The 24439-nt window shown below is 56.9% G+C and overlaps 1 long non-coding RNA gene across 3 annotated transcripts in view; it reads right to left on the reverse strand.

The window, feature by feature from the left end:
* LOC114484799 (uncharacterized) overlaps nucleotides 1-24439 on the reverse strand; it is a 94829-nt gene that overhangs the window by 44600 nt on the left and 25790 nt on the right. For all 3 annotated transcript variants that reach the window (XR_008616500.1, XR_003678123.2, XR_008616501.1), the window contains one exon: nucleotides 16953-17108. This is a non-coding gene — a long non-coding RNA (uncharacterized lncRNA). The remainder of the gene's footprint in view (nucleotides 1-16952; nucleotides 17109-24439) is intronic.

A 24439-nucleotide genomic window follows, 5' to 3' on the forward strand; every position in this document is an offset into this window, starting at 1 on the left:
GGCCTCTCACGGGGAGAAAGGGTCAGGGCAAAGGCAACCCTGCCACGTGGGCGTCGCCTTCGCGGGCAAGGCTCAGCCCCGGCTCACAGCGCGCTGCCCTTTTACAGTCAGGGTGAACACCGACCACCACCAACTTACGGGGAAGGGCCTAGGGGCTTGTCATGTGTTGGTTCATTTACTCTTCTCAGTGACTGTACAGACGAGAATGACCAACTCCAAGTCACAAATACAGAGAAGCAAGGCTCAGAGAGGTGAGACCACTGGCTCCAAGTCTCACAGAAACGGTTGCCGAGGGGCAGAGTGTGGTCTGTGTGTCATCCACACTCCCAGAACGAGCTGAAAGTCACGGGGCTGCGCCTCCCACCCCAGTTTGCCCCCACCACGCATGAGGAACCCCAGCTGCCCCACCCGGGGCTTCAGCTCCCCATCCGTAGAATGGGAGAGGGCGGGCACAGCCATCCACGGCTCCTTCTGGCTCCACCTGCTCCCAACGGTGAAACAGATGGAAGAGAAACAAGGGTGGGGTGGGGGTCTCCCCGAGCCGGGCAGGGAGGCAGACTGGCTCCCCAGGGCCGCCCCACACTGCGGTAGAGGCCCTGCAGGCAATGGCCAGGAGGTCAAGCAGAGCTCAGGCAAGCGGGGAGACACATTGAATATTGGGGGTAGACGGTAATTAAAGAAATCAAAAAAGTACGTAGGTTGGGCCTTAAGGAACGAGAGCAGAAGCCCCACTCCACGGAACTGTTCAGAGGAAAAAGAGCAAAGAGAAGAAGAGAGAAGACCCACTGGCGTGGGCCCCAAGGCTGGCAGGGGGTGGAGGGTGGGGACTTGGGACAGACACAAGGGGCACAAGCTCCGACTCCCATCTGAGGCCTGGAGCTCGGGCTCAGGGTGACGGGAGGGGGCTTTGCACACACGTTTCTCCAGCGAAAATGCAGAGGCAGGAGAGGAGAACAGTGCTGGGCTGGCAGGACGGGGCTCATCTAGCAGAGCCCACGGTGGAAAAAGAGAGATTCAGATATTTACGGGAAATACATTTGTTGGTGCCAAATGCCTGGTTTTACTGTCGGGGGCGAAAAACAAACCCAACCACCGAAACTCGTCCTCGACTGAGAATCCGCACGGAGGCAAACGATTTCCCCATCAAACCAGTTTTATTGGATATAAATATCTAATTATTCGTACCAGGCCCTGGAATGCCAGACATTTTACAGCTTTTACAACATGCGTAGGAGTCTTTATAAATGACATATACACACACATACACACACATATATATAGTTATATATTAACAAATCTGATGTGAATTTCATCTGAATTATTTTTTGCTTAGCGGGTAGTTGTTTTTTCTGTTTTTACAAACCCAGAAAAGCTAGAATGTTTTCGGTGCTGCTCACACCCTCTTTCTGCGGAGGCATTTTATGAGCTTTAATGTGCCTGACCCAGAAAGCTCCGGGGAAAGGGACACCCCCCCGCCCCCCATACCACTTTGCAGTGACCCACACGTTCCCCTCACCCCCCAGGGCCATTCGGAAATGCACACGTACTCGCTCACAGCACTTTACAACCACAGGACCCACGGCTGCACGTCAATACCTCACACGTGACACAAACATGAGGTCCCCAACAGACACACAGAAGTACTGACTTTTCGAACGTAAAGCACATATTCCCCGGGTCGGCGTCCACAAGCCATGGATGACGGCAAAGCGCTGGGCAGAGGGGGCAGGAAGGCGGGAGGGGGAGGAGGAGAGAGGGGAAGTTGTCTTATGGGGAATAGCGTGGATCAGCCTGTCATCTGGAGACCCATCTTCATCTAGAATTAATGCACTAAAGTTCTTTTGTTTTTCCTCTGAATGGTTTTAAAGAGACAGTGGATTCTCGGCCCGGACATGGCGGCTCGGTGTGCAGCTGGTCCAGCCTCCCCGCAAGGGAAATGGGCAGCCGATTCTAGCCAGGCTGAGTCCGTTACCTGCCCACCCCTGCCCCTGCCCCTGCCCCAACCTACGACCACTGTGCTTTCTCCCAACTCTCCCCACTTTCCAACTCGGTGGAAAGAAGTTTAAAAATCTCTGGCTTTCACGGCTCCTGACCCAAAGGCTGTGTTCCAGTGAAGAATGCGAAAGCCCTTGGCTGGGCAGGATGAGGGGAGGGAGAGGAAGAGGAGTGGGTGGGCGAGGACTCGAGACCTCTGAGCAAGGTGCTAGGGCTCGCGCCGCGGCGTGCGGACTGGCAGCAGCCCCCTGGAGGCAGTGCTAAGACGGCGGTGCAGTGAGCCCAGCAGAGGCCTGAGTTCCCCAAACAGGGGCGCCCAGGCTGCTGAAGCCGAGGGCACAGGGGTGGGGCCCGGGGGAAAGGAGCTTGGAACCACACAATCCAGGAGGACCCTCGGGGAAATCAGGGTCAGGGGAAGCTGTCCCTTGAGGCCCAAGGGCCGAAGGAACCATTCTAGTTAGAGTGGTATTTGGAGAGACTCTAGCCAGGGGCTGGCTGTCCGCACGAGAAGGAAAACCAACCCCACGTCCAAATGCCCCCCACCCAGACCTACAGATTCACAGGGAGAAAGGGCTTGAGATTGAGGAGGGCCCGGGGCCTCTGCCGAGAACCTTCTAAGAATGCCCACACATCCTCTGCTCAGAGACCCGCACTCAGGGGGATGGGCTGGGGGCCGGGGGAAGCTGAGAATAAACAGCAGCAACAGGAACAGAGTTGAGCCGTTTCAATTATTCATATGCCAGATGGGTTCTTTTCCTGCCTTTTTTTCCTATAAAAATAAGCAGGGAGGGAGAAGGTCTTATGACCGTCTCCAAAATGGGAGAAGGAAGGGGAAAGGGAAGAAAAAAAAAATCGAAATCAGGCCCCCCATTCGTACCCACCCCCTGCCCTGGAGACCCCCGATCTCCTGACAGGAGGGCAGGAGGGACGGAATGCCCTCTGTTGGGCAGGGACCAGAGGTGTCATTTAGTTTCTCTATGAGCAGAGAGCAAGAAGCAAGGAAAATTGTCGAAGAAAGGGAGGGTGAGAGAGAGAGACAGAAGCACGGAGCATGGGGTGGAGGGGGGAGGCAGGCAGAAGAGGGTTCCGACCTTCTGTGAAGGATATAAAAAATCCAGCTGCCTCAGGGGACACCCAACTATCTAGCATATTGCTGTTAAAATGTCTGCAAAATTTAATACACTTGGCATGCCATCTAATCAGTCCTTGGAAACTCGGGCACTCTCTCCCTCCTATGATCAAAGCGCCTCAGAACTTCCGCCTATGGGATTCCCACCCCCACCCGTCCCCCCCATTTTAGATAAAGTAGATCTCCCCCTTATAAAAACAGCTGCTGTGGCTTTTAGGACACATTTCATCCTGAAGTTCACCCAAGGTCTAGAATCTAGAAGGAAGCAGAACAGCAGGGAGAGCCGGGGGTGGGGTGCTAGCTCCAGGACTTTGGTACCCGGGCTTCTTCTCCTTCTCAGCAGGAGAGACGAAGGGCAGGCATGCACTGACAAGGTCCGTGGTCCCGAGATGGGCAGGCAAAGGCTGCTCCTTCCAGGGAAGCTGGCAAGAGCCTGACAGCTCTTATTTAAATAGCTGCCCAGCACACAGAGAGCTGTGTCCTCACCAGCACGCAGACATATGCCAGTGTACCCATGGACACACGCCCGGCCATTTGCTCCATCAAGCCACCCATTGTCGGGAAACTTCTGTGAACCCCACAAGATTCCGAGGCTACTCCAAGTCCCCAACAGCCATCTAGGAAGTTTCCAGGTTAGCCCAATGATGGCTGCCTGACCTACCCCAAACACAGCAATTAGAGCCCTGCATGACCTGGATACTTTGGCAGGTCACCTGACGTTTAAGCTTGACAGAGACCTTGTAGAATTCCTGAGCAGGACTGGAAGGATTGATCCCCCCAAATCTGCACCCTCCACCCAAGGAGAGTTCTTGCCAAATCCGCCCCTTTGTCCTTTTTTTGATTTCCCCACCTCTGACTGACCTAAAGTCTCAGGCGGCCTTAAATAGTCCTGGAGGACCCCAAGAGGCTCAGGGAACCCCAGAAAGCCTGTGTCATGCTAAGGTACAGTGCTTCCTCAACAGGCCAAGACCGGGGAGGACCTGAGCGCTGCATCTGCAGGGAAAAGCCGCAGAGGCCCGGACACAGAACACAGGTGGCCCCTACGTAACTTGCCTGCCCCTCACCACGCAGGTGGGAACAGAGGCAAACAGGTGAAGGGGATTCAAGGGCGTGCGGGCAGGGCCCCACGCTCAGAAGGGCACGTGCTTGGTTCAATGTCCTACAGCTGCCATCGTAAAATTCTAAATTTTAGAAAGAGGGGCCCCGCATTTTTATTTTGCACTGGGTCCCGCAAATTATGCAGCTGGTTCCGGGTGTGGGTTTTGGAAGATCAGAGGACCTGGGTTTGAATCCCAAGGCTCTATCCCCTATAAGCCAAGTGACATCAGAAAAGCCACTAATCATCTCTGGTTGCAGGGAGCCTCGTCTATAAAGTGGGGGTGTTCACGCTGCTCTCAGGGTGGCCGCGAGGACGAGGAGGGTAAAGCGGGGAGAGAGCCTCGGGAACACGATTACACGCTCCTATTCAAATACACGGCGTGCTGACCGGCAGGGGAAAGCACGGCCTGTTGGCGTTGGTGGCTGCTTCCCACACCCCAGGGGTGACCTACTCCACTGTGGCAAGAGGTCTCCTTCCAGAGCAGCACAGCAGGGGAGCCTCTGGCGGGGCCAGCCCGGCTGTCCCCGTTCACAGGTGAAGAAACTGGGACAGAGTCAGCAGCTGACCTGCCTGTTGTCTCAGAGCTGCCTCCAGGCAGGGCGCTGCTGAGGACATACTGTTCCTGCTGTCCAGGCTCGGGCTTGGCCGCAGGACACTTGAGATGGGGACAGTGAGAAGGAGGAGTAGGAGGTAGGATTTGGAAAAGGGGACGAAGGAAAGGCCTCTTTACACTTCGCCGCACACACATGCGCATACACACATACACACGGCAAAATTAAAGCTGAGAACTTGGCTAGAAAGAAAACTCCTACCCCCGCTCCATCGAAACTTATTTTAGGGCAGGAGGTAATTGCCAAGGACCCAAATAAAAAGCCAACCGTAGGCTGTAAGTGGCTCCAAGTCTTTAATTAGACCCCAAGAAAAAATAGTGGCGAAAAGAAAATGAAAGTAGGTGAAAGCTCCCCGAGGAAGGAATATGCATGTGGTCTCCCCTCTCCCCTCAAGTCCAGCGCCTTCAGATGAAGGCGACCATTGCCTGTGACGGACATCAGAGTGCGCCCTGAACAGGCAGGCGCCGCCCACTATGGGGGCTGGCACAGGGCCAAGAGGGCACCGTACACCCCGAGCAAGGGCCAGCCCTGGTCCTGGGTCCTTCTCCCAGGGCCTCCCTATGCTCCAGCCCACCGAGGCTGGCCTGGGGTCAGAGCGCCGTGGGCCAAGGGGAAGGTGAGCTGTTTCTACCAGCCCTGCAGTCCAGGGAGCGAGGAAAGGAGAAAGCTTTGGGTCTGGAGTGGACTGTGACCCACTCAAAGACCTGCCCATCAAACCACAAGGCCCAGCCCCTTGGCCACTGACCAACCTTCCCACTCTGCAGCACTTCACCCACTCCCTGGGGCTGTCTTCAGGCTGCGACCCCCCCCCCACCCCAGCCCCTCTCCTGGGCCCGCGCGGAGTTGGGTGGCTCTGAGATCCTGTGGGCAAAGCAGGCTTCTCCCCGCAGGGACCCTCCTAACCAGAGGCGCGCTCTCAGAAATCCCCTGGGTGACAGGTGGCATGTGACAGAAACCCCCAGCCGCTGCGCCACTCCACCAAGGCAAGGAAAGCAAGGAGGCACCAGCCACTCCATGACCCCCTCCCAAGTCCCCGGCCGGCCGGCCTCTGGCCTTCGAAGAACACAGGCGACCTTGGACCAAGGGCGGGGCTGGGAAGAAAAGGATAGCCATGCTTGGGAAGGTGGCGGCCTGCAGAGGGTGTGTGTCCATGCTCTTGCCTCTCATACAAACAGAACCCAGTGGGCCGATCAAATCCCACAGGTGGGGGGAACTTGCTAAGTGCCAAGACCAGCATGTGCCAGATGCGGCGGAAGCAATGGCCTCCACTGATGTTATAACAAAGGCCAGGTCCCAGTGGCAGAAGGGAGGCATTCCACCCCGAGTCTGCGAAGGAGCCCAGGAGGAGAACACATCCCAGCCCAGGTGGAGGAGGGAGCAGACGCCGGCGTCCCGGTCCTTGCCTTCTCACGGTGCCAGGATGGTGGTGAAGTGGGCTCACAACCAAAGCCCAGTGCGCTACAAGTGGGCACGATCAAGTGGGGGAGAGGCAGACCCTGCCTCACCACAGCTGGCATTAGAGGCAGCAGGGGCAACCACGCTGAAGACCCCTGTCCTGCTCCCCACAGCTGCCCGGAACCAGGGTCACACCCACATGTGGCTGCCCTTTAGAACGGGCACTCGCTGACAGTGGGGTACACTGTGCTCCCCTTTCACAGGCTCTCCTCTGTTCCTGCCCCTTCTAAGCTGAGCGCAGGAGGACAGGCCCCAGAATCCCCACTGCGTGGACTGGCCTCCCAGCCAGAGTGGCAGGCTGTGCCCTGCTGCTTTATACATTGTATTCTTTAGCCATTTCCTCTCGCCTTTCTCAAATAGAACTTTAACACAACAGATTAGGAGTAGGTCTAACAGCAATAGGGGGGCAGCTACCCCTCAGTCAGCAACTCAGGGTCCCAGGCCCTGTCGCAGGCACTCTAGAGACGACATTCCTGCAAAGAAGGTACTACCGTGCCCATTTTACAGGGGAGGACGCTGAGGCTAAGCGTGGTGGAGTGACGGCCACACATCTACAGAACGGTGGGCCTGACTGGAACTCAGGTCGGCCTGGTGTCAAAGTCTGTCTCTCTCCATCACACATTTCCCCCGACTAGTTCTCCCGTCTGACCCCTAGATCTAGGCAGGGGCGGGCCTGGCTGACCTCTTTTCCCCTGTTGCTCTGTACTGGGTTCTCTGGGCGCTGGTTTAATGTACGCCAAGTGTAATGTAGGTGACAAGCATGACCCCATTCCCAGCCACCTGCCATGCCCTGCTGTGATGTCCGAGGCCTGCACGGCCACAGCAAGCTGGAAGGTCTTCCCAGCAGGAGAAGCAGGAGTGAGTCCGACCTTCCGCAGCAGTCCCAGTTGTCATGCCTGTCAGGAGGGGCCTCCCTGCCCGCTCCCCTCCTGCGTGCTTTGCTCTGCGGGGGGTGGTCAGACTTCCAACCATTGGGATACGTGGGACTCCTCTTGGATGAGGAGCCCCGGGGCTTCTGCTCACCAACTTCCTTCCCAGCTTGGGAATGTGTTGGGAGCAGCAGTCCAGGCCCCCGGCAGAGGCTGCAGGAGTCCTGCTAATTAATTAGCTCTCCATCCTCCCCAGGTGCACACCAGACACAACCAGATGGTCCCAGCCACGCGCCCTCTACCGCCATCCTCCCCTTGGGGCCACACGGCATCTTCCCCTCAGGCTCCCCTCCATCTTTCCCCTCTATGCTGCAAAACCCCGAGAGAGCCCCTTCTCCCCTTCTGCCAGGCCTGGGCCCAGAGAGCCCCAGATGGGCAGGGAGGACAACGAGAACCCTGGTTCAGGTTTGCAGGACTGAGAGTTCTAGGTGGGGCCCAAGTTCAGACAGGTTCCAGTTTCTCCTCCTGCCTTCACTCAGTTCAGTTAGGGAGCTGGGGTGGGATCGGTGCGGGTGGGACCCAGGGCTGAGTCTGCCCCTATTTCTTGGAAGTGTTCAGAGATGGCTCTACATCCAAGAGACTCCAACTTAAAACCCCAAACAAATAAGGCCTGGCCGGTACCCCCTCCCCCCCACAGGAGGCCACCACATAGAAGCTGTTCCAACCAGAAGCAGAAGCCCACTGGGGCCTCTACGGCACCACGGACATCCCACTGGCTTTCTGTTGGCCTCTCTGGGTCCTAGGAGGGGTGGTGGCCTGCAAGGTGCATGGCTGTGCCCTCTAGACGGCCAGCCTGTGCAGGCACACTGGGCCCAGGCAGGGGTGTAGAGTAACAGAGCAGTGGGGTCCCAAGGGCAAGGAGTCGGAGTCAAGCAAGGCTGGAGCCGCAGCTGAGAAGCCCTGGAAGGTCCGAGGCCCAGGAGGCGGGACGGCCCTCTGCAACAGGTCCTGCTTCGGGGTAGACCGCACAATGACTGGAGCCCAGCGTCGCTCGGCAGCCCGTGCCCCGGTGCCAGCAGCTGGGTGATGTGGGCTCTAGCTGGTGACCCTGCTTCACTTTTCAGGGCGTCGGTTTTCCCACGTAAAAAATGAGCCTGAGCCGGACGATCCTTGGGGTGGCCGGGAGCTGGTGCGCGTGCAGAAGGCCTGCGCGCGGTTACGCCCAGGACACGTTCGCTGAGATAATGACTGTTGCTGTTATTGTCATAAGCATCACTCTTTTTGATTCGAAATAGTCTATAAGCTTCCTTTCAGACAGCGCTACAAAGTAATGGGGAAGATCTGAGCTTAGAGCCCAGAAAGCCACATTTCCTGAATTTTTTATGCCCAGTATCAAAACTAGTGAGGAGAGGGTAATGATGATTTGATCAGAAGCTGCGAGGGGTTTGGCCGGGTTTCGTGAGCCCGAGTGACCCAGGACTGGCCCGCCCAGGATCCAAGAGGCACTGACCCCAGAGCTGTCAGGAGAATGCAGACAGGTGACCGGCTCTTCCGGGCCCATCTTCGCGGGGATGATCTTTGGGGTGAAGCGTCTTTATCTGGGGCAGCAAGGGTTAATGCAGGGCTGGGAGAGGCCAGGCAGCACGGAGCACTCCCTGTTTATTAATAAGCTATTTATCACCAGCTTTGCTTTTAATGCCATTTGGGCTTAATGTCGTTAATGAAATATAAATACCCATGCTAACGATGTCGGTCAGAGGCAGCCATGGGCAGCAGACGGCTTGCAAAACAGGGCCAAACCGCGGGGCACGCTGGGGAAGAGGCCGAGAGCTCGGGAAGCGGAAGAGGCTCCCCCGGCTCGGCAGCCCTAGCCCCCTTCTGCTCCCACCACAAGACTCCCCAGCTGGCTGTGCCGGGAAAGGCTCGGCGGAGGGCAGCCCGGGGCTGGGGGAGGAGAGGCCTCCCCGCACAGGATGCCGTTAACTCCCAGAGAACACGGCGGGAGCCAGAGCTCGCACCGCAGGGGCAGTGCCCACCTGGCATCAGGCCCCTTGGCTGCAGGAGGCTGGACTACCACCAGCTGGCAGCAGGCCCCCTCTCGCCGCCCTGACTTCTCTGACCCCTGGGACTGGAGCCCGGGTGACAAAGGTCATGAGAGGGAGCAGTAAGGATGCCATCACGTTTTCCAATAAAGACCCCCTCCCCACCCCTGGAATGACACCCCAGGCAGCCTAGTCCGAGTGGGTGGCACACCCTCCCTAAGAAGCTGGCAAGGGGCTGCTTGGCCGCCTCCAGGGTAGCTCAGAGAGGTGGGCAGACGGGTATTTCTGGTCCGTGCCCCGAGGCCTCACAACATGGAGGTGGCCCTGCAGGGCAGGCTATTGTCCCTGACCTCGTGCCTGACCTCGCCTGGCCGCCTCCCACACAGGGAGCCGTCCCCCCGGCCTCTCCCTGGGCTCAGAGCAGATGCCCTGAGCGGATGACCACCTAACCCAGATGACCCCAGGAACTTCAGGCCTCGACCTCAGGAGACGCCACGGACTGTTCCCAGATGACAGCCTCACCTGGCGGAAGTGGCCCTGGGACTTGCTCCCCAGCCTGGGGACCACAGTGCCTTTGGAGGGAACTTGGACTCCACTCAGCCAAGGGCCACCTGGGCCCAAACAGAGGCTGGAGACTTTGGCAGGCGGCTGACCTTCGCTCCATCCTCCTCTCCCAGGACCGCGGTGAGGGGGTCGCTGTGCCTCAGCCCCACCCTGCTTGCCAAGCCCCCAAGCAACCCCACAAGGGCGCTGCCTCTTCCAGAGGGAGCTCCAGGCTGTTCCAGGGAGGGAGTCCCACAGCCTCTGGCCCCAGGTGCTCAGGGCTGCCTGAGAAAACGCAGGACCACTGGCAAACTCTGAATTTCAGATAAACGGCGGATACTTTTTTTAGTGTAAGTATGTCCAAAACATGGAACGTGGAACATGGAACATACTTACGCTGAAAATGGAACATACTTACACTGAAAATGATTTGCCGTGTGTCTGAAACTCAAATTTCACCGGGCATCCTGTATTTTTATTTGCTAAATCTGGCAGTGTTCTCCCACTCCTCAGCAGGCAGCTCCTGGACGGTGGGGACGGTTTCTGGAAGGGGCAGCAAGGGAGAGCAGAGATCCCCGCCGTCTCGGGACAGCAGCCTCCTTTCAAGGGTCCCTGTTCAGAACTGTCCTCCACCTGCCCTCTCCCCTCACTGGTCACTACTGCACCGCCCAACACCATGGCTCACCTGTGGGGGTCCCCTCTCCCCACACCCCCCAAAGTCACCTCCATGTCCCCAAGGAGTACAGGACTCATTTGCTGGGGCTTGGTGGAGCTCGGCTCAGCGGCTAATCCCCTGGGTGGCTCCTGTCAGATTATTAATTAGCTAAAGCAGACCGGTCCTGGAACAACATGCGCTTGGACTTCAGATAAAGCAGGCCGGGGAAGCCGGGCCGGGGGCGGCTTAAAGCGACAAGACCCCGTTTCTGAACTGCTCCCCGAGGCGGGGCTGTGCCGGCCGGCAGGGCTGGGGCAGGGCGACTGCTGACAGCCCCCCTGCGCTCCTCACGCCCGCTCAGGAGAGCACCTCGGAGGGGGCTCGGGGGTTCGTGCAGACGCACCTGGACAGGGGCGCAGGCGGCCCGTGAGAGCAGGAGCTAGCCCCAGTGGTTCTTGCTCTTTAATAAAGAGCTCGTGCCTAAGCAGATCACATCACTCAGAATTCTTCAAAAAGCTTCTTATTCCACTCAGGGCAGAAGCCTGAGTTCTCCCAATGGCTCCAAGGCCTGCAGGACCTGGGGGCCCCGCCACCCGACCCCCTTGACCTCACACGACATCTCCCCAACTCCAGCCACACCAGCCTCCCTGCTGTCCTCCAGCGTGCCGGGGGTGCTCTCGCCTCTGGGAGCTCACACTTGCCGTTCCCCAACAGGAATCCTCTTCTCCCAGATATTAATTAGGGTGGCTCGCTCCCTCACTTCCTTCTGTCCTTACCCAAAAGTCACCACCCCAGGGACGCCCTCCCCAGACGCCACACCTAAGCTGACAAGCCACCCACCGCCACACACACTCCCTATTCTATTCTAGTCCCCAAACGTGCTTCAATTCTCTCCCCGACACACGTCCCATCCAACATCTACTTTATTTCTTTATCTCATTTATCATTTGCCTGCCTCCACGAAAATGCTAATGCCACAAGGACAGGAATTCTTGCCTTGTTGGTTCACTGCTGCAGTTCCAACCCGGTTTGTAGTGTCATCAAGCATCAGTAATGCTCGACAAATAGACGAAAACGAAAAATGAATGACCGGAGGTTAGAGGTCAGGATCTGGACCACCACCTCCTCTGGCTCTGGGTCCCATGTGGCTGAGCCCTGGCCGACCTCAGTGGGCTCCCCAGACACCCATCTTTCCCCCACAACCCTATTCGAGCCCGCCCTTCCCTGGCTCTGCAGCACATCAGGTGTTACTTGTATCCTGGTCCTAGCATCCCCTAGATGCATTTCCACGTTCTGGGCCTCCCAAGGATGTCCTAGGGGACCCATCTCCTCGCCACCCCAACCCTGCCCTACCAGCTGGGACTGCTACTCTCTCTGCCCGGGAAACAGCACGGGGTGGGACGACGGTGACGAGGGGGGAACACCAGGGCTCCCAGCTGCTGCCCGGGCCCAGCTCCGCTGCCGGCAAACTCCTGGGCTTGGATTGTTTTGACTTGAGTCGGTGAAGCTGAAATATTGAGTCACAACGGCCCTAAACTTCATTACCAGCTCTCAACACAGATTACTAAGGGAAAAAAGTTACTTTTAATTGCTTTTCCCGATTAGCATTTCTGGAGAAGAAACTAGTGATTAATTACACCTTCCCTCCGCTCAATCACCCAGGGCCACAGGGGTCCCAAGCCCAGGCTACCAGAAGAAGGCTCAGGGTCAGAAAAGGCTCCTGCTCCTGAAGGGCCAAGAAACCCAACTCAACTGCGTGGTGAGCGGAAGGTGGGGACCATCCCCAAGGCTGATTTAACAGAGAACCAGCAGCTGGCGGTGTGGGGAGGCCCAGGGGGGGCGGCCTCATGCCTCAGCGTGGTGTCCTCTGGGCTGAAGGACTTTCTCCCGGACCACGACTATACCTGGGTGGATTCTAGAATCAGAGAGGCCAGGGAAACTGGGAGAAGACAGAGCGGGGGAGCCTGAAGATCTGCGAGAGAAGACGACGCGCTCCCAGCCACTGGGACTCCCCTCGTGTGCAAAGCCTGCCGTCGCTTCTCCAGCGCCAGCGTGTTCTCCCTGTGGAGGCACCAAGGTCACAGGACGGAGGCAGGGCAGAGTGCTTCTCCCCTCGTCCACGAGATGTTAACCCTCCCAAAGCCATGGGCCGCTGTCCCCTTTGGAGTGAGCGCATCAGCCCGGGTAGCTCCAGGCGGGCAGGCGCTGCCAGCCTTGCCCAATCCCTCACCCCTTGGGTCTGCGCCTGGCGGAACCCAGAGGCTTGCAACGCTGCTAGGAAGGCGGGAGGCTCAAGGGGGAACTGGGGAAGGAGGCCCAAGGCAGGGATGTCGGCAACACCAGGCAGAATCCTCACACAGATTGGAAGCCAGAAGGATCAGTAACTCTTCCCACACCATCTCCCCATCACGTCTCTGCCCAGCACAAAGTGGCTGAGACCTTGGAGTCCACTGATCCAGGGTGTCACCTGGTGGGGGGGGGGTGGAGGACAGGGGCCCCCGCTCCCCTCCGCCAGCACCTCCCTCTCCAGATCCCCCCCCTCCACGCCTCCACCCCAGCTGCAGGCTCTGGAGCGGCCAGCCCCACACCAGATCAAAGCCCTGGAGGACGGAGTTAGAACTGTCCAGTCCAGTTAGGAGTGAAGGCCATGGATCGAGTGCAGGCCATGGAGGCAGAAAGCAGAAGAGCCTCCCGCGCATGCGCGGACACACACGCCTGCCCACCCGGACGCACCCTCCCCCAGGGCTCAGCCCGGTGTTTTGATGCCGGCAGACACACCCAGGAAGACTGGCTGACACCCCCTTGGAGCCAGAGGCACCAGCTGCGCGCCTGGGACATCCCCATCACCCCCCGCACGACGTCATCGCCAGCCCGCCCTTCTGCTCCCTCCTGTCACTCCCCCTGGAGGTCAGGCCTCCAGAGCTTTCCTGGAGGGCTGAGCTGGCCCATACTGCTGCGAATATGTTGTCAGCATGGGCAAGTCCTCACTGGGGCCTCCGCAGCCGGCCATGACAGCTTCACACTCACTCCAGCCAGGCTCTGGCTGCTGTCTGGGCTACGCAGCGCCCGCTCAGGGGGGTCGGGGATGGCTTGGCTGTTACAGCATCACTGCTGGGACTGCCTGCCTTGTCCTGGCCCAAGCAGATGATACCAGGACCCAGGAAAGTGGAGCCTCAGCTCAGGATCCCTGGAAAAAGGGACGGTGGCCTAGGTCAAGTCTGATGAGGTACCTACGGCAACTCACACTGTGAACTGTGGAAAGACTTTCCATGTGGAAAGACGGCCAGGATCCCTGCCCATGAGCTGGGGCTGGAGACTGTGCTGGCCGTCTGGAAGTGAGGGGGTCTTAGACAAACCCATTTTTCAGCTCTCAAAGCTGATCAACTGAGGTTCTGTGCATCCAGGCACAGAGATCACATTTAAAGCCACAGTGAGAGGAGCTATACGAGCTTCTAGACCCAGCACAGAACCCGTGGAGCAAAGGCACCAAACAGGCTTCAGTGCAGCATCTTAGGGCCAAAAGGACAGTGAGCTGGAAAGTCCCTGCTGAAATCGGTGCTAGATACAAGCAGGCCTTGGGCCTTCCCTCCACATGGTGCCGACCCAGGGGTGCCTAATGCACTCCAGCAAGCTTTCTTAGCAACCAGCACAGCGCCCAGGGTGGTGCTTCTCCCCTTGGCACTGTCAGGTGAGAGAGAGGAGATGCAGAGCCAGGCATCGGGGGCCTGGAATGCCAGAGTCACCCTGGGGTCTTGTCTCTTCTTCCGCCATTCAATCCATCAGCAAGACCACTTTACTCACCCTTTAAACACACATGGACCCTGCCCCCTTCTCCCCATTTCCCCCTTCCGTCTCAGCCACTTTTACAGATGTCAAATGGAGGAAAGGAACAACAACAACAAAAAAAAACCTGTCTGTGGGACATTCCCAGGGCGAAGAGAAAGTTTCCACTTAGTTCCTAAAATCACCAAAAGCCCCATCCCAGAATTTAACCCGGTGGCTGAACGCAGACTCTCACTCAGGCGGCTGCCTCCTCGTTTCTGCCCGTGTCGCCGCCAATCCGTTCTCCCCACGGCAGCCCCAGCCATCTTTTTAAAACAAAATCAGATCACTTCACCTCCCTGCTTGAAACCCTCCAGCAGCTGCCTGTCACCCAAAGAATAAAGTCCCAACTTCCCCTGGCACATCACGTCCTACATACCCCAGCCCCACCCCATCCACCTCCCAGCGCTGGGGCCTCTCTCTGTCCCCTGAGCTCCCTGAGCTCTCGGCCTCAGCTCCTCCAGACTAGTTCTCCCCTGCTGAAATAGTCACCGCTCTTCGGATGGCTGTCCACTTCCTATCCTTCCATCTCAGCTAACTGTCGCCTCCTCGAAGGAGCCTCCTCTGCCTGCCCAGTCACGTCCCACCAGCTCATCCATTTCCATTCCGCACTAATGATTTCTTTGTTGCTTTCTGTGGGTCTGTTTGTTGTCCACTTACCCAACCAGAACTCCATGAGAGCTGGTCGTCTTATCAGTCTGTCCCTAGTGATCGGAAGACACCAGGCCCTCCGTAAGTGTTGAATAAACATAACCAGATCTTCTGTGGCGTAGCCAGAAGTGGGGAGAATCTGAGTCAGACAGGATCAGGCCTGCAGACCAGGCCTGAGCACAGACTTGCCCCAAGCCCACACTCTGGTGCGGTGAGGCAGGCCACCTCTGAGACTACAGGTCACCCCTGCCACACAGGACCCTAGCCTGTGACCAAAGGGCCGGGTGAGTGAGAAGGGGCTCGGCCATGACATTCCCACTTGGAGCCCTCTGAGTTCCCAAGCTTCATTATCGAGCCCGAGGCGGCCGGTGCCAGGATGCGGGAGTCCCAGAGGACTCGTGGAGCCCATGCCCCATGCTGGGTGCAAATCCCAGCTGGCACGGCCCCTGGGAGTCAACAGTGAGTGGAAACTTCAGAAAGGGAAAAACTAATGGGCATGTTTTGCCGAGGGAATGAAGAAAACAAAAAGCCTGCCACTGAGGACAGAACCGGCAAACACTGCCCCCTGGAAAGGGGCTCCACAGGCGCTCTGGCAACCTGCTCGCGCACAGGGTACAGGGAGCCAGGGAGACCATCCAGAGGCTCGAAGGCGCGTGGGCTTGCCATCCCAAGACCCGTGATCATCAAGGAAGTAGAGTCGAGCAAGAAGAGCCCAGGGAGGAGCAGAGAAGTACAGGTGCCGGTGCTGACCCGGCCAGAGGGCTGCACAACCAACAGTCTACATGGCCCCATCGCCATCGGGGGACAACATCTGTATGTCTTAAATGTGGATGGACCAATTCTTGGAGGGTGATCGCTTTCTGGACACCAGGAAGAAGAGTCTCAGACACAAGGTTGCTCCACCACAACAACCAAAGGCCACATTTACATCTGATTTACAAATCTCTGGGCCTTATCCAGGGCTTCTGCTCGTTCCGAGGTGGCATGGCCCCAAATGACCAGGCCTGCAGCTCTGGGGACCACTCAAACCCCAGTGGGCACCAAGGCACCCACCTCTGCAAGTGCTTCCTCCCTGCAAGTTCAAAGTCCAGAGTTGCAGCACTTGGCCACTGGAGGGAGGGGCAGGACACGTCTTCCCTTGGCGCCCATGGGAGGGAGAGCACAGGTGGGTGAGCCAGGGCTGCGGACTCCAGCCTGGCACACACAAGAGAAGCAGCCCCCAGCCCTGCCCTCCCAACCACGCTCTAGACCCTCAGCCTCAGCCCCCACCCTAAGACGCTGTCCGTCAACTTTACCAACGCCCAACCCCTCTGGGCTGGTTCCCTCCGGATCTTAAGAGAATATTGACTAATGATCAATACGTGGTAAGTCACCTGCTGTGTGTCAACCCTCCACCCCAAGAACGGCCAAGTTTGACACCTGCAGGTAAATATCTGACAGTACCAGCCCTATAGACTACCCCCCCGCCCCCCAGGCGTAAGTACTTGCCTTAAGCAAGGGCTACTTTTGAGCCGGGGTCAAAAGATACCTGTGGCCTCTTCTCTAAGGAGGGTCCTGCCTGGGCTGGCGGGCCACCGGGAGAGCCCCAACAAGTCATGGATGAGCTCACGGCAGAGCAGGAGCCGCTGGACACACAGACAGGCTAGACTTACCGTTCCCAGAGGTGATGTTCAGAAACGACCTGACACGTAGCTCCAGGAGCAGCGTCTGCCAGGGCACAGGCCTCACCCGGAGCGCCTGCACGCTGCTGGCACCATTCAATGTCATACAATGGTAATGCTGGGAGGATTCTTCAGGGTCAGTTATTCCCACCTCTTTATTTTACAGGTGGGGAAACAGAGGTCCAGAGGGGAAAAAGCAGTGAGTCGACAGCAGAGCCAGGGCCGAAATGCAGATATCCTGTTCCTAGGCCCCGGCTCTTTTCTCGAACTTGCAAATTCTCACTTTCACTTGGGGTAGCTAAGCTACCGCCGCTGAGAAAGGCCTATGCAGTCCCTCCCCTAAGAAGGAAGCCCTGACCTGGTCAATCACAGTTCCCACCCACGTCTCCCAGTGGCCTCTTGGGAGTGGGGAGCAGCTACCTTTGCATCCCAAGAAGCCGGGGTCCGAAGTCCATTCCAACACACACCACAAGAGTTGCAGGACCCCCTTCTACAGGACGGGTTGACGCCGTAACAGCGGGAAAGGCAGGTGGGCTGGAGAGGGTCTTTGCCTTCACTCCGAGAGGTCTGTTTTACCTACCAAAAGGAGAAAGGAAAACAGATTATTAGGCTACAACTGAGACCCACAAAGCTACTCAGAGAGAAGGACAACGGAGGGTAAGGTTCGGACACCTTGCCCGGCAACAGGCCAGCGAGGTAAGAGATTCTTGGACCTTGCCTACCAATCTGCAGATGGCGTTGCCGTGGTAAGTGCCATGCCTGACCCTACAACGAATGCACCCTTTGCACAATTATTAGCCAACTGCTATGCAGTCATCGCGCCTAATAAAAGAATCAAACAGGTAGAAACAAAAATAGGCCAATCAGGCGCCACCCCAGGTAACAACAGAGCGATCACACCCTAGATTTGGCACCTGAGGTGAAAGGTCAGCCTGACAATGAATCAAGCTGACACTGGAAAGCAGATCAGACCCACACAAACCAACGAACCCTTGGCCTCCCCAACCTCCTGCTCCCTCCAGACTGTCCCTCCACCAGCTCCCAGCTGCTCCCATGACCCCCTGATGGCCTCATGGGAGTCTCTAAAAATGGAATCGACAGGTGTCCCTGCAGCTACCAGGATGGTGATTTTGGCGACTTCTCTTTCTTTCCCCCTCCCCACTCTGGTACCGTGCCCTTACATCTCATAAAAAAGAAAAGAGGGTGAGATTCCATTGTGATAGGTGTTGAGCCAAAAAAATGTGGCCAAAGAAAGTTGGTGCCCTGCTACCGGCAACCTTTGTGTCAATTTAAGCAAATATTGTGGTGTTTCCATGGTGATTCCTGTTTTGAATATCCACTACACTCACTTTTTAAAGGGCTTTTCCTGTTTGCGTTTCAACTTCAAACCCGTAAATATTTTCAGCCTTTTTAGAAAAATTAGCCCACGTGCGTGCAAACACAGACACACCGCCACCAACCTCGGCACACAACCTCCCGGGCCTGGAGTCCCAGCCTCACGGATGTGTGAGTGGGGTGCAGGAACCCCGAGGGCGCTGTCCGTCTGCTCTCACACCCACCCTGCGTACAAGGCTGGCAGGAGGGAAGGTGGCGGCTGAAACGCCAGTCCTTTCCTTGCCCCTCTGCCGGGGCACTGCAGTACCCACAGTGCCTGGCCCCTGTGCATTCCCAAAGCCTGTGAGTGGGCTCGGCCCTGATTCCACAGTGTGGCACTGTGTGGGCAGCTGCCTGGCAGGTTCTCCCACTTGGCCCAGCCCCTGGATCCCCTGGGGCCTCCCTGGAGTGCATGAACCCCTCCCCTCTTGCCTCCCAAGGTCGGGCCATGAGTGGAAGGGGTAGTCGGTGCTTCGAAGGCTAGAGCTTCCAGCATCAGCTCCACCCTACCTCCGCTCTGGGCAGTGCCACCGAGACCAGCTCCCTGGGAGGGCCTGCAACAGTGGTCCCGGGCTTGGAGCAGCCCAGGTCCCACCCCACCCTTTAGCACCATACAGGGTTAACAGCGGGTTTCCTGGTTTCCATGGATTCCCGCCAGGCCCCTAATGTGAGTTTCGTGTGATTTGGGGGAAGTGGATTTCCTTTGTTTTCCAGTTTGGGAATATTTTTTTCTTTAAAAAAGAGGAAAAAACACTTTAATGGGAACTTCAGGGCCACTGGGAGACTCATTCCTCTGGGCTCTGACACTCCCCTGACTGTTGGTCCAGAATCCCCAAAGCCCAGGGCAGCCCACCCACCGACCAAACATCTCTGAGCTGGAGGAAGGGGTGATCACCTACAGATCCCCACCCCCAGAACACACTTCTGCTGGGGGCGGGGTGCTCCACTCCCATATCCCATCAGAATGACCGCTACCCTACCTGACAGCCAGCTGCTTATACAGCCGGCTGACACTCCTCCCCTTCCAGGCACACACGTTTCCCCAGACAAAAGGCAAAGAGCTAGAAAGACCAGAGTCTGACCACACATAAACGGTGAACGTGAATGATACCAGGGCCTTACGTCCTGGTTCAGAAGGGGGCTTCCAGTTACAGGGGAAGAGGGTCTTCCAGACCCCGGTGGGGCCCTTGTCCGGCCTCCGCCAGCTGACGAGGGGCCTGCCCAAGGCAGAGGGACCTTCTCAGCTTTGGCATCAAGGACGACTGCATAAAGGGTGTGGCCAGGCCTCCTCCTCCTCCTTCTCCTCCGTCCTCCTAACTCCTGCTATCCTCCAGCCCTGCCAGGGTGCGGCCTTGCTCCAGGACTGTCCCCAACCAAGCAGCCTGACCCAGTTACCACACCAGGGCGCAGGCCACAGGGCCTGTCGTGGACAGGGCCCTCCCACACCACAGGCCCCAGGGCCACGGCAGCAGCAAGAGTCCTGGTCAGTAGGTGCACAGCCCAAAGGACGGAGCTCTCTGGCCAGCAGCTCCGGGGTGAAGGGGTGAGAAGCCAGGTGTAGGCACGGAAGTAACACTGGGCCAAGAATCAGAAGATAGGGGTCTGAGTCCCAGTTCTGTCTCTTAAGTCACTGTAGGCCCTGGGACAAGCCATGTGCTCTCCCCAGGGCCCATCTCCTCGCCCGTCCAGTGGAAAGAACACCTTCTTCCCTCCTACCTAGCCGACATGGGGGATCAACAAGAGACGTGCAAGGCGTTAAGAGTGCTCCAGAAACCCTCTCGACTAGCAGCACCCTCTTCTTCCAAGTCTCTTCAAGGTAACCTTCCCGAATCTACCCCAAGCAGGCCCATATGCCCCTCTACTCTGCTTCTCATGCAGCCTTCCCTGTGGCATTTAAATCCATACTGGACTAAAGTCATTTGTTCACAAGTCTGTCTCCACCATTGATTTTTAACTCCTCAAGGGCAGAGACCAGGTCTTAATTATCGTTGCGTCCCCGGCATTTAGCACAACAGCTGGCCCACGGTGTGCAGCGTAAGTGTTCGTGAAACTGAACTAGTCCCTGATTTCATGTCAGAATCAGATGGGCCTGGCTCAGCTTCATCTCTCTCCTCTGACAGGAAACTTCGTCACCTATTTTCATGCTCCTTTCTGTTTAGTTTCCCTAAGCCCCAACCTGTGTCCTGGGCTCTCCCAACTCCTCCATCAACACCATGAATTAATAACTTTCAGGTTCAAGGAGACCGCTTGGTTACTTGACCCTTCTCCAGCTGATTCCAGTAAGAATTGACTGAGCACCTACTACGTGCCAGAGAACATGCTGGGAGTGGAGGGCACACCCTCTGCCAACAGGTCTATGTGAGAAGTAATGATATTCTTTTTCCGGACGCCTTCTGTTCTCCAAGCAGCATGCTGAGTGCTGTATGGTCTCATTGAATCTTTACAACAAGAAGTAGGAAGGATTATGATCCCTGTGGCTAGATTAGGGAGCGCAGGCACAGAGATACGAAGGGACTTGCCAAAGGTCACACAACTCGCAAGTGCTGGACCCAGGCCTGGACTCGGGCTGACGGACTCCAAGGCCCCCCTCACTTGAAAGTTCCTCTTCGTCCCCACCCATGACCTCAGCACCCACCCACACCTCATGCTGTTTTCCCTCCTGAATCTCAGTTCTCCTGACCTCCAAACAGGTCTCCATCAAATCCCCCAGAGCCACCCAAAAGCACTCAGAGATCACAAGCAGAGGGAAGGCAAAGGCCAGGCTTAGGCGCTTCCTTCCGGCTGGGCGGCAGGTTGGAGGGAGGTGAGGCCTACGGTGACGCACCTGGTGAGCAGGAGGAACCCCTGGATCCACCTGGTAAACAGGGTCCCAGCTGTGGGCGTGACCTCCTGGCGAAAGAAGGGGCTGAACCACCCAACGCTGTCACCTGATGGGATAAGGACAAGGCAGCCAGTCGGGAGAGGGCCACTCTAAGTCAGGAGGCCCTGTGGGCACGGGACAACTTCTATGTCTTCTCTCCAGATAAAGGGTAAGCTAAGAGGCTTTACCTGGTGGGTGGGTGGGTACACAGAGATTTCGGCTACCTCCCCCAAAGCGGTACCTCCTACTGCAATGAACACCTGCCTCAGAGATGCAGGACTGAGAAGCAGGGCCACAAGATCCCCTGCTTTTCACTGGATGAATGTGCAATGGCGGGGGGGGGAGGGGGGTGGCACCCATCATCTCCCCAAAGGCGAGAAGACACTGGGGGGGGTGGCAGGAAAAGATCTACATCCGAGAGGATAAAGGGGTGGAAGATCAGGCTGGGCGGGGAGAGGACAGAGCCCTAATGAGCAGATTTCATAAACCACCTGGAGTGAAAACAAAAGCGCAGACATGCACATTGCCCAACTTCAGGGCTGTATGAAAAAGGGAAAAAAAAAAAAAAAAAAAAACCAATAAAAAAATCCACATCTTAATACAAAAATCCTACATGATGTGTCGTGGCATGAAAGTGTTTTTCACTGCATTTTTCATCTGTGATCTCACACAGCCTACGATGGGTACGCCCAACGCAGCAGGTATTTGATGGTACACAAACAGGGCAAACACATACACAACCAAAGCAAGGGCAGCAAATATTCAAATTGGTCCAAGCTGGCATCTCATGCCTTCAAGTGGCCTCTGGAGATGGCTACGGTGGCTCCGAGAATGGGCCCCTTTAGATTCCTGAGGGAGGAATAAATGGGGCAAGAACACAGCTCAAATGGAAAGAAACGTGGAGTTGTGAATTCTCAGAACTCCACCAGCGGAACTCCGGGCCAGCTGGTTATGTGGCTTTCTGCACTTATGGTGCTGTCCTGCTGCCGACAGGGGCCAGAGAGGGAACCCACACGCCAGAGGCCCCTCCTGTGTGTCACTCACCCCACAGTTACTGTCTGTCTCCTTTTTGCCCCACCCCTCCCCCTTTTTAATTGCTGGATGAGTTTACAGAGCTGTGTGCCAAAAACAATCAACTCTAGGGAACAGAGTTATACAAAAAAGGGTGTGTCACCAGAGGGAGACGGATATCCATGGAAACCACCACCTTTTCACAGTAGCCTAGGTAAAGCCAGGGGGAGGGGGGCAGTGTGGGCGTGGGGTCATAAGCTCCACCCAGAACAGGGCCCCCCAAAATGCTGGGGTCACTGAGGAGCTGAGGGAGCCACATCTAGTACAGAGGGTCAGGAAGTAGGGTCAGCCAGAGACCACCACCAGGGCAGGGCTGTTGGAACTCAAGTGTGCACACACACACTCGTGTGCACACACATGCCACCCCACCAGATCGCTGGGACAGCAGTGGTTTAGTGGTTTAGTGTACAAGCTTGGGAGCCAGGCTGCCAGGTATGAGCTGCCATTTACAAGCTGTGTGACCCTGGGCAGACCACTTTAACTTCTCTGTGCCTCAGTCTCCCCATCAATAAAATGGAGATAATAATAGTACCTCCTACATACGGTTATGAGGATAAAATAATGTATTATGTGTAGCATGCTGAGAAAAGTAACTGGCACATAGTACGTACTGTAAGTACTTAATAAATAAAATCAATCAAAAGGGCTAAATGAAGAGAACGGGGGAAAGGTTTCCAGCCTCTGCCCCTGTAGAGGAGGAAAATAATAATAGTTCACATTTATTAAGTACTATGTACCAAGGACCTTAATACATTAATGCATGTAATCATCACAAGAATCTAATGAGACAGTTTATTATCCCAATTGGACAGCTGAGGAACTAAGACTCAGAGAGGGATGTGACCCACCCAAGGTCACACACCGGGAAGTGATCTGAACCCAGGCCTGTCTGACACCTGTGCAACATGCTGCTTGGCAAGGAGAGGGAGAGGGAAGCGGGTGGGGAGGAAGCAACGGAGGGATGATGAGCTTCCAGGAGGTTCTCTCTCCAGACCGGACTTAGATGCACAGCAGTGCAACCCAGATGCGTTTTTCCCAAGCTTACAAAGGAAAACGAAAATCCTCCAAGCCAGTGACTGCCGATGGAAGGAACATGAAGTAGGGGAAAGCTGAGATGGCCAACAGGCTCAGGTATCCACATTCCTCAGGAGGTCCTGTCCCAGTCCTGACCCCAGGAGACAAAAGATGCTCTCTAGAATCAGGAGGCCCTTCAGGGGTAGCAGCAGAGTTTGGGGCCCACCTCCCATCACTGAAGGCCCAAAGCCTGGGAAAGGTCCTATTTCCGGGTCGGAATCCTGTGAACAACCCAAGCGTCTGCCTTCTAAGAACGTAGGCAGATTCCTGGAGGGGACAGGGCACAGGCGAGGAGAGCCTAGGCCTCCCCTGTTGCAAGGCCGGGACCACGGAGGCCCAAGAGGCCTGGGAGGCTGAGAGCTGCTGTCAGAGGCTGCCCACCCTGAGCTGTCTGGTTCTCACCCTGCTCGGAGACAGAGGCCACACAGGCTTGGTGGCTCAGCCCTTTCTGCCATCCACAACCCAAACTCATTCAGATATTTCCTCTCTCCCTTGCTTTTTTAAAAAAATTTAATGTTCTCTATAATTCATCCGTCCCAGAAGATAATCGATAGAGCCCGTAATGAAAATCTGAGCCATATTTTATGATCCGCTGCAAGCAGAAAGGGCCACATCAGCAGGTCCGGTTTCGGCTCTCCCTATCTGTCTTGCCCACTGCCCCGGGGATTACTTATCCAGCCGGCCCTGCCCACAGCCCCTCACCCAGAGCTCTGCCCTTGGCCACCCAGGAGGGTGCGGACCACCCAGCTGGAGGAGAGGCTTGGGCCACCATCCCGGCGTCACCCTGGCACCCCGACGCTCACTCCACGAACCCCAGTCACAGGATGGTCACCCGCCATTCCAGGGTCTTTCTGGAGCTGCCCCCCCACCTGGGACCCTGGCACTCCCACCCTGGAATCTCACAACCCTCTTCAGTCAGGGCCCTTCCAGAAGCCTGAAGACACTCACCAGGACCTGGAGGTCTGTGCAGGCCTCAGGGAGCCAGGCCAGCCCCGACCATGGCATTTGCTCCCCACCAAGAAAGCCCACCCGCTCCTGGGGGGTTCCCCGGGGGTGCTCCTAGGAACACCTGGGACCCTCGGGTCAGTGGAGGCGGATCATGATTGCTCATTATTACTACCTCGAGGACTTCCCTCCTCTCCCTGGTCTCTGCCCTGTGAGGTGAAGGGTGTGGATGAGCCAGCCTGAGGGGACACACGGGGGGCTGAGGGGGGGGCAGCCCCCTCGTGCTCTGACAGGGCCCACTGGGGGGAAACAGAGCCCCGCCCCTTGCCCTGGCACCACCACTGGGAGCCAATCAGCAGGTGAGGCCCTGCTCCTCCCAGAATGCCTTGCTGCCTGGCACCAATCAGAGAGCGGCACATCACCAGTGCCGGGAAGGGCGACCCCAGAGGGCCCAATCAGAACCCAGAGGATGCTCCAACCTCCCAGGAACAAAGACTGAAACCAATAAGAAGTGGGACTCAGCCATATCGTGGACGCACTATGCAGCCATTAACAGACATGTACAGAAAGCAGGAAACTGGGG

This window comes from Physeter macrocephalus, unplaced genomic scaffold (genome assembly GCF_002837175.3).
Source record: "Physeter macrocephalus isolate SW-GA unplaced genomic scaffold, ASM283717v5 random_36, whole genome shotgun sequence".
Classification (NCBI taxonomy): Eukaryota; Metazoa; Chordata; class Mammalia; order Artiodactyla; family Physeteridae; genus Physeter; species Physeter macrocephalus.